Source organism: Triticum urartu, chromosome 6A, assembly GCF_056163025.1.
Source record: "Triticum urartu cultivar PI428250 chromosome 6A, HENAU_Tu73, whole genome shotgun sequence".
Classification (NCBI taxonomy): Eukaryota; Viridiplantae; Streptophyta; class Magnoliopsida; order Poales; family Poaceae; genus Triticum; species Triticum urartu.
In genome coordinates, this window is record NC_141878.1 from 272,948,712 (window position 1) to 272,959,414 (window position 10,703).

At 47.7% G+C, this 10,703-nt stretch overlaps 1 pseudogene; it reads left to right on the forward strand.

Moving 5' to 3' along the window:
* Positions 1-206: 206 nt before the first annotated feature.
* On the forward strand, positions 207-2,140 carry LOC147964984 (uncharacterized; annotated as a pseudogene).
* Positions 2,141-10,703: the final 8,563 nt, after the last annotated feature.

Genomic DNA, 10,703 nt, shown 5'->3' on the forward strand with positions numbered 1-10,703 from the left:
TAGTGCGCGATCGCCCGCTTTCTCCCGCGCGCGCAATCGTTTCCTGCGCGCGCGACTTTCCCGCCTCCGCTCGAGCGCGCAAAAACGTCCCGCGCGCTCTATAGTGCCAGTTTACCGTGTGCGTGCGTCTTTTGGTGTCATTGTTGGAGATGCTCTTACTTTCTTTGACCGTACAAAAGGATCTGGGTAAAGAAAGAAAAACTTGTTAGGAAATATTAGAAGTTAGCAAGTAGCTTCAGTTTTGGCTACAATAGCAGTTAGGATTTCACAGATGCGTTTTGGAAGCCGAGCTCTATGGAGGCCTTTATCTTTGAAAAATTCAAATTCAAACTTTTATGGTTCAAACAATTTTTAAAAAAATATGCGTGTATGTAAAGATGTAACGCACATGTATGTAAAAATTCATGATGAAATACCTTGAGTTGTGACCTATACAAAAAAGACAAATTCATGACCTGAAAGGATGATGTGTTAAACAACCCCAGATTTGTCTTTCTTGGACAACCCTCATTTCAACGTATTTTGAACTGAAAATTTGTGTTATGCCTTCATGTATATTTGTATTTTTTTTAGAATTTATTGAAATGTAAAAATGTGAATTTTTATGAAATTTCAAATTTGAATTAGGAGGCCTCACTGAAGGTCGAGCTCCAAAAGGGACATCATGCCTCTTAGAACAGACACGATCATTGTAACAGACGCTTCTACATGTCTGTTGGGAACATATAAATACCCAACTCAACATCAATGAAAACACATTTTTCACTTGAATCTCCTTCTTCTCACGTTATCAGCACGCATGCTGTGGAACAGAGCTAATAGGCACAGGAGAAGTACAGAGAAACATGTGAGAAAAGATGGCAACTTTGCCGGAACTAGCATTTGCCTTTGCAAGGCTTGTCGCAAGACGCCATCGCCCGAGGTTTGCTAGCTGAAGCTTCGACATTGCTGCTTACCATCGCCGGGCGTTTGGCACTCGCCATCATGGTCGCCCGGACAGGAACGGTGGCCTTCACCGCTGGGTGCCCCGACACCGCTACGGCCCTGGTGGTGGCCTCTACCGCCGCAACCGCTGGATGCCCTGACACCACCAAATAAATGGCAACTGCTGGGTGCAGTGCCACCACTCCAATGGAGCACCAGGGCGAAGCACCAGGGACGGTTGTCCCCAGGAAGTGACCACAAGAGGCCGCTGCCGAACCAGTGGTTGTTGGCGAACAAGTCGCTGCCGTGCCGGAGATCGCAACCGAAGAAGTTGTTGTTGTGCAGGAGATGTTCGTCGTCGATGACAAATATGAAGAGGCCTCTACCTCCAGCATCACCGCAGACGCCGACGAACTGCTGCCTCCATCGTCGGTGTTCTCCGTTCCGCCCACGGCGTAGCTGCTGGGTGGACCAAGCGCCGATTGGCTCGCCGACGACCCCGATCACGAATTATGCAACTACTACCTGCTCCACGGCTTCAGAGAATGTCCCCCGTCCCGGAAACCCTCTAACAAGGATCCCGAGCACTTCGCTCCGCCGAGCTATGGCCCCATATCGGTTTTCGCCTCGTCGTCGGCTGCGGCTCTCGTTGCTGCACACCCGCCAGTGGTGAAGACGGACGAGGTCGACGTCGCGCCCCCCGCATGCACCCATCGGACCCTCCCCGACCTCAATCTCCCAGAGCTGGAGAATGAAGATGCGGAGCCGTCCCTCGCATTCCCGACGCCCTCGCCGAAAACACGCATATTGCTCCGCCGCTTTGCGTCAACCATGGCGACCCGCCCCGCCGAAATCCACGCCGGGACGTGGTCGCTGGTGTTCCTCAGCCTCATCAACTGCCTTGGAGGGCTCCGTCGCGACGACCCTTCCAAGGGGACAAGCCAGCGCTGAAGTCGCTGGCCATGACACCAACGTGGAGCAGGGCCACGGCCATGGGTGTATCGGGTGAGGATGAGTTCGATTTGGGGTCGTACCCATCAACTCCTCACCGTTACACTTTTGACCAGCTGGTCCAATATTCCAAGTGGTGCCGATACAAGAAATGGGCCAAAAGGCCTAACAGGCCACGTCGCAGACTTGCTCTTATTACATAAAAAAGAGCTAGAAGGGAGAGTACCTCAGCAACACAGGCAGGCAGCCGCCCCGAATCCCCTTCTCCCCGTAAGAGGCGGCGGAGGGTTCCTCTTTACTCCGGCGGTGGCGGATGTTTCTTGATTACTCCAGCGATTCTAGCTGCAGTCCACCAAAATCCTCACGGTCCATCGGATCTTTCTGTGGGGCATGAGTCCGCGTGAGGGGAGCATCTGTATGGGAGATTCAACACCTGCCTGCGGGGAGATGGGGGAAAGGGGGGAACCACCAGCGATGGAAGATGGGAGTAGGGGGAAGTGGGGAGATAAGGAGGTAGCGGCAGTGCTGGGAGAGCAAGTACACGGGGAGGGGGGAGCTGTAGGAGGAGGAGGAAGCGACAACGGGAGTGGTAGTCGGGAGGAAGCTGAAGGAGAAAACCGGTCTTGGGGTCCTGTCCCGAGCCTTGAGGATAGGTTTGTGGGACTGCATCTCTGTGGACAAGAGGAGGTTGATCTGGATTTCAGTGAAGAACTCGATGATCTGGTTAAAGAGATTAGGTGGCTGGCAATTTTCAAGGTTCATAGAACTCGTCAATTTAGTCACTCGACGTTGTTCAACGCAATGCGCACGGCATGGTCGGCAGCCTAGAAAATTATCTTCAAACCAAAGGGTGCTAATATTTTCATTGCACAGTTCAGTTGTCTAGGTGATTGGAGGCGAGTTATGGATGGTGGTCCTTGGTTGTTTCGCAATGCGGCTGTCATCATACAGGAATATGACGGGTTCAGCAACATGAATGATTATAAGTTGGATAAAATACCAGTTTAGGCAAGAGTTGAAGGTGTACCGGACGGCTTGATGAGAAAGAAGGAGTTGGCTGAGAAGGTGGCTTGCAAGGTGGGAGAACCGCCTATTACAGTCGTGGTGAATGAGGGGTTTATCAATACCTCCAAGTATCTAAGGGCAAGAGTATTTCTAGATGTACAAGTGCCCCTTGTTAGATTTGTGCCTATAACTTTGAAAGAAAGGAAAAAACACCCTATGTATTACAAGAAGCTCCCCGACTTTTGTTTCTTCTGTGGGTTGATGGGACATGTTGTTGAGGAATGCGGTGATGGGGTACACGATCCATCAGAGTGTGAATGGGGGGAATGGCTCATGTGGAATTTTGACAATTCTGTACAACGACAAAACACGGGAAGAGGAGGAAGAGGTGCGGGGGAGATACGAGGACGTGAGCCTGGGGGCTGTGGAGGTTGGGGCCGAGGGGGCACTGGTCGTGGCAACTTTGACCGTGAAATTAATGAACACTCAGAAATGGATTATTCCACGCAAGACGTCAGGTCAAGTGATGTGGTGCTGAGGGGAGCAAGAAAAAGGCTGGTCAGTCAGGATGGTTCGGTCAATGTTCATGGGCAACCTGTTGTGCTAATCCAGTCAAGCAATGTTGCTGGGAAAGTGCTGCAGCTCAAGGCAGCCCCTACAACGCACGATGTTATTACGGGTACACCAGGAAAGCAACCAATCGTCAAGAGAAGACGCCACGGTGAAGGCGAAGAAGGGGAAGAAGAGGATCCAATGACTGAGGCGGCATCCCAGGTGGATGGCCACCAAGCCCAATGAGAGCTTTATGTTGGAACTGCCGCGTGATTAGCGACCCCACGACAGTTCGTGAGCTCCGGGAGCTGATGAGGACATGACTACCTTGGATACGACCAAAAATATTGCATACATGCATATTTGTCAGGTGATTTCTAATGCAAACTATTCAATAATCTATTTATGTTATCCAGAACAAAAATACTTCACACACTTTTGTGTTTTGTCTAATTGCAGGTGTATGGGACATTTGTACAATCCACATATGAAGACAAGGGAAAAGGAGAAGTTTAGGTTGTGTTCAAAAAGTCCTCTCACGTCACTTTTGGGCCAAGAGAAGATAGAGTCCAAGTCTCTCACGTTCTGGATTCAGATTCGGACTGCACAGACATACCTGACTCAAAACGCCAACAACTTTTTCATACGGACTCCGAATTGGGTGATTCTTTTTTTGTTGGAAACTAGATTTCGTGCTCTTTCCAACCCAATTGGATTCACCTTCAAATTCATCCGGAGCGTTGAGTTACGGACGAAACAATCTGACGTTGCAGCAGAATCCGAGTCAAACTACAAGCCCAAAGGTGTTGCATCACCTCCACTTGGGCCCATGAGCCTTGTACGACCTAGGGTTAGTTTTAGGCTGCCTTGGGACGTCCTCCCACCTCCTTGGCCGCCACCCCTTGCTCCTATATAAGTAGATCCATCTAGTAGCTTTTTCCTGGGGATTTGTTTAGTTAAAAGTTAGCCATTGCAACTTCGTGTACTTCGTTTGTGTCCAACGACCAGACCAAGACCGCTTACGGATCCCCACCATTATCAATACTTCATATATATTTGCGATATTCAGATTGCTTTATCATATTCTTGCTCGTTCTTCGATTGCTTGCAGGAATAGACCTTCGTGGTCAGGCTGACCGTGCTTCCAGCATCGTCAGTAACCTCAGGAGATTGGTTTAGCGGTTGCTAAGGCGCAACGTCGTGCACATTTGTAGTCGGATCGTCAAAGTCGTCTCCACCAAATCGATAGTTATCATCTCATCGAAAGATCGGGACCCTCGCCTCTATCAGGAGCTCATTGTGAAGAGTGCGCCGTCGGTGGTATGCATTGTGGAGACTCAGCTATCAAAGCAACATGTAGAGGGCCTTACGGCCTTGTTGGGGTTTGAAGGTGGTTTTGCAGTAGGGAGTATGGGAAGGAGCGGGGGTATTGCTATGTTCTGGGGGCATGGTGTAAATCTGCGAGTGAAGAACTACTCACGTTACCATATTGATGCATGGGTGGAGGAGGCAGGAAAGGAAGATTGGAGGATAACATGTTTTTATGGGGAAGAAAATAGGATTTTGAGATAGAACACTTCGGACACTATGACTAGGCTGAGAGGCGAGTCTACCTTACCTTGGCTTTGTATAGGAGATTTTAACGAGATCCTTCATAAGGAAGAACAGATGGGCCCTAATGAGAGGGATGCAGCACAGATGGCGGGATTCCGGGAAGCAGTGGACCTTTGCGGGCTGAATGACTTGGGGTATATCAGATTTGATTGGACTTCCGAAAAGAAAGTGGTGGGAGGACAGTTCTGCAGAGTAAGACTGGACAGAGCACTTGCCACAACAGAATGGAGTATGAGGTTTCCTTTCGCTGCTGTTCGACATCTAGTAGCGGCTAAATCTGATCATTCCCCAATTGTGTTTATGACTGAGATGGATAATGAGGATAGAAGGATTGGCACAAAAAACTTCTTCGGTATGAGAAAATGTGGGAGCAACACGAAAAATTCTTTCCTATGTTGGAAGAAACTTGGAAGTCTGCTGGAGCGTGTGGGAACATGGGTGAGTTCCAAAGCAAACTTGCAAAAATGTCTTGCACTCTTGCAGATTGGGGAGCGAAGGAGTTTGGGCATGTTCGGAATGAGCTTAGACAGTTAAAAGCTAGGCTGCTTGCCCTTCGGTCCATGGCAGATCGGGTTGGCCCAACAGTTGAGAAAAAATCAGTAGAGGATCGGATTGTTGAGCTTAACATCAGGGAGGAAATAATGTGGCGCCAAAGGTCTAGAATTCAATGGTTAGCTGAAGGAGACGGCAACACAAAATTCTTTCACCTCAAAGCAACAAATAGGCGGAGAAGAAACCGCATAACTGAGTTGAGGCGTGCTGATGGTACCATGTGTACCGATGAGGATGAAATTAGTAGTATGGCCACATCCTTTTATCGAAATCTGTATGACTCTGAGCCCACGGTGGGAATGGAAGAGGTACTCTCACATATACCCAAAAAAGTTGATGACAACATGAACGCTATGCTTATGGCAGTATACACTGAGAAGGAGGTAAAGGAGGCATTGTTTCAAATGTATCCTACCAAGGCACCGGGCCCGGATGGGTTTCCTGCTCACTTTTTTCAGCGGAATTGGGGTGTTTGTGGTGATGAAGTCACTAGGGTGGTCTTGCGTGTTTTGAATGGGGAAGAGTCTCCGGAGGTTATCAATAGGACGTTCATAGTTTTGATCCCTAAGGTATCGAATCCAACCTCACTTACGCATTTCGGCCTATTAGTTTGTGCAATGTAATCTTTAAGATTATATCAAAGGTGCATTCTAACCGGCTGAAGAAGTTATTACCGGAGATTATTTTGCATGAGCAATCCGCGTTTGTACCTGGTAGGCTAATCAGTGATAACATTATTGCGGCTTATGAATGCCTGCATTTTATGAAGAGATCAAGAAGCAAAAATAACTCTCACTGTGCATTGAAGCTTGATATGATGAAGGCATATGACATGGTAGAATGGAACTACCTTGAGGCTGTGATGCTAAAACTTGGTTTTGAGCAAGGTTGGGTAAAGAGAGTTATGGAATGTGTGACAACTGTTACTTTTGCTGTTTTGGTTAATGGAGTAAAAATGGAGGAGTTCAAGCCTACAAGAGGGATTCGACAGGGAGACCCCAACTCTCCTTACCTTTTCCTTCTAGCAGCGGAAGGCCTATCTTGTCTTTTGAAGGCTAGGAGTGATGATATAAACATGCGTGGGGTTGTTGTGGCTCCGACAGCGCCACCCGTAAATCATCTTCTCTTCGTGGATGACTGCTTGTTGATGTTTAAAGCTAATATGGAGGGGGCACAAAAAATTAGAGACACTATCAACGAGTACTGTGCAGCTTCAGGATATAAGGTAAATCTTGCTAAGTTAAGTATTTTCTTTGGGAAGGGTTGCCCAGATGACATGAGAACTTTAATCAAAGAAATACTTGAGGTCCCAAATGAATCTTTGGCTGAACGGTATCTAGGTTTACCGTCGGATGTTGGGAAATCAAAAAATGGAGCCTTGAAATACATTAAAGATAGAATCTGGGCATAGGTACAGGGTTGGGTGGAGAAGTGTATGGCTGCGGCGGGGAAGGAAGTTTTGATCAAATCCATAGCACAGGCATTCCCGACTTTTTCCATGTCATGTTTTCTTTTGCTGAGAGGATTGTGCCAACATATTGATAAGATGCTAAGGAAGTTTTTCTGGGGAAGCAAGAATGGGGAAAGAAAGGCAGCCTGGGTGTCTTGGGAATCGCTAACTATGCCAAAATATTTGGGAGGCCTTGGCTTCCGTGATACAGAGTTGTTCAATCTGTGTATGTTGGCAAAACAGTCATGGCGCTTGCTTAAGGATTCAGACTCTTTGAGTGCTAAAATCTTGAAAGCAGTTTATTACCCAGAACGGGACCTGCTTGAAGCGGAATTGGGGTCCCACCCATCACAAGTTTGGAGGGCAATATGTGCGGGCATGGATGTTTTAAAACAGGGCACAGTGAAGAGAATTGGGAATGGGCAAAGAACCAATATTTGGAGTCAGAATTGGATCCCTCGAGACTATATGTTGCGAGCTCTTCATCCTCGTTCACAGAACCCCCCGGTGATGGTGAGCGAGATGATTGTTCATGAGGAACGGTGTTGGAACAGAGACATGTTGCGAGAACATATGCAAGAGCCTGATGTCCATGTGATTCTGAATATCCCGTTAAGTTCTGTTAACTTTGAAGATTCTTGGGCTTGGCACTATGAAAGGACGGGGCAGTTTACCATGCGGTCTGCATATCGGCTGTTAACCGAAACAAGAAGAAGGAGAGAGGACCGACTAATAAGTAGAACAGAGAACTCAAATAGGGCAGAATATAAGAGTCAGTGGAGGCGCTTGTGGAAACTCAAGATCCCCGGAAAACTGAAGCATTTCGCTAGGAGGCTGGCAAAAAATTCTATTCTGACTGAAACTCTGCGTCACCGTTGTAACATGTCGGACAATGATGTTTGCTTGGTGTGCAATGCTGCAGCAGATTTTTGGAGGCATGCGTTGATTGAATGCACTATGGCCAAGTGTGTGTGGTCACTAGTTGATGAAGAGCTGGTAGAACACCTGATTGCTTGAAGACACAATGACGCCAAGCTATGGTTAATCGAGCTACATGATTCACTGAACAGTGAAGATTTTGTCAAAATACTTGTGACTTCATGGTCAATTTGGTGGGCACGCAGGAAGGCTATTCATGAAGAGAACTTCCAATCACCATTATCGACTTTGTCCTTCATTACAAGCTACTTAGCTGATCTAGTTGAAGCAACAAGGAAAAAGCAGGGATGTGTGCATGCCCATCAGGATGGGCCCAAATGGAGAGCTCCTACTCTGGGATTTGTAAAAATCTATGTGGATGTAGTTGTAGGCCGTCATGAGGATGGTGGTTCTTTTGCTGCTGTTTGCCGAGATGGTACATGCAACTTTCTGGGTGCATCTGCAGTTTCTGTTTAGGACATTACTGATCCAGAAGTACTTGAGGCAATGGCCATGGGTGAAGGGATGTCACTAACACTTGATCTTGCATGCAACAACATTGTTATTGCTACTGACTGTTCTACCATGGTGAGACACATCAAGGAGGCTTATCTGGGAACCTCGGCTGCTATTATTCATGAGATAAAAAGGTGCGACCATTTGTTTGCTTCAGTGGAAGTGGTCCATGAAAACAGATGCATGAACGTTGAAGCTCATTCACTGGTAAAAGCGGCAACTACTCTAGTTCCTGGCCGGCATGTGTGGCTGATCGATAGACCTGATATTGTTCATATTCCTGAGAACATTCTGAGCTAATAGAGTGTTTTCTATTCTAAAAAAAAATTACATAAAAAGAGCTGATTTAGTAGTACTTAGGCGCTCTTGCAGATTACATTTCCTGGCTGCAGATCTGCCCCTTTAGCAGTATTAAATGCACTATAAATTTATATTTAGGACCCTGAGTTTGTCCTTTTAGTCAGCTTAACCATGTATAGTGTTGTAAATATATATTCTAGACCTGATGTCTATTCGAATGTAATCTGACATGTTATTAATATATTTGCCTTTACCATATTATGACATGCTATTTGGTATAACATTTTTTTGCAATTGAAATTTTATTTTTTGCAAGAAATCTCATTAATAAAATATGAGATAAAGATATGTGACTATCTCGAATCATATGTGCGAAACACAAGGTGATGGTATCTACTGTATAAATATAGATTATCCATTACTCTGAGGCATATTTATATCTCCTTGAGTTGTAACACCCTGCATTAATTTGCCATAATTGTATTTCAACTTTTGCCATTTTCGGCACTAAGTTATGTTATTTCCTCGTTGTCGGGTTTTTTGTCTTCGTGTGTTTTTGTCTTTGTCATGCATCTCATATCATGTCATCATATGCATCGCATTTGCATACATTTCATCTCATGCATCCGAGCTTTTTCCCCATTGTTCGTTTTGCATTCCGGCGCTCCTATGTCCTCCGGTGTCCCTTTCTACCTCTTTTCGTGTGCGGCTGTTAAACATTTTCGGATTGGACCGAGACTTGTAATGCGGCCTTGGTTTACTACCGGTAGACCGCCTATCAAGTTTTGTGCCATTTAGACTTCGTTTGATAGTCCAACGGTTAACCGAGAGACCGATAAGGCCTCGTGTGTGTTGCAGCCCAACACCCCTTCAAAGTGGCCCAAAACCCATATAAACCTCCTCCATCACCTAGCCGTTCGATCGCGACCGCGTGGCCGCAAACCGTGCTCAATTTGGAGCCTCCTAGCTCCCTCTACCTATAAATCTAGACCTCCCCCGAAATTTTCGGGTCTCTTCCCCCCTAACCCTAGTCCGCTCCTCATTTGCGCGCCGGACAACGTCCGCGCCGCGCCGGACGCTCCCGCCGCCGCCAATAACGTCCTGCCACGTGTCCCTGCGGGCGCCACATCGCCGCCTCATCCCCGCCGGCCCGCTCGGCCCGGCCGGGCCCCCGAAGCCCATCGAGCGCTCGCGCCCGCCGCCTTCATCCTCCTGCCGCGCGTCGCCCGCCCTCGCCGCTTCGCCCGACCGGCCGCCGCCCTCCGCCCCACTCCGGCGACCGCAACTCCAGCGACCGCGCCCGGCCACGCCGTCCTGCCGTGGCGACCACCGCCCTCGCCGTGCCCGTCCTCCACCGTCCCGCGTCGACTCCGGCCAGCTTCGGCCGATGCGCCCAAGTCCGACTCCAGGTCCGGCCACCGCGGCTCCATTTCCGGCGACCTCGAAGTCCATGCTCCGGCGAGATCCTGATCCGATCTGGATCTGAAACCCTAATCTCGGGTTGACTTTTGCCTCCTCCCAGATATTTTTTGCATACTTTGACATGCCATAACTCTGCATCTGTGGCTCCGATTCGTGCGTGTAGCATATCGAAATGTTTGTCTCGACGAGTACTTCATCTCATCTCATGGCATCATATTCATTTGAGCTCATCTTGATGCCCTAAATGCTGTTGGAAGAGTGCTAGTTTCTGTTAGTTTCAGTTTCATATCAGTAATTGGATATTTGTCATTTTTGCCATGATTGATGTGTGCATGCTATGATCTTGAGCTCTACATGTGATTTGAAGTATGTCATTCCATCTTTACAGGGGTGTATACCATGTATTTTTATGATCTCTGTGGTGACTAGCACAAGCATGCAAAGTAGCCCTCTTGGAATAATCCAAATAGTTCCCATAATTATTTTCAGGAGCTTTGAA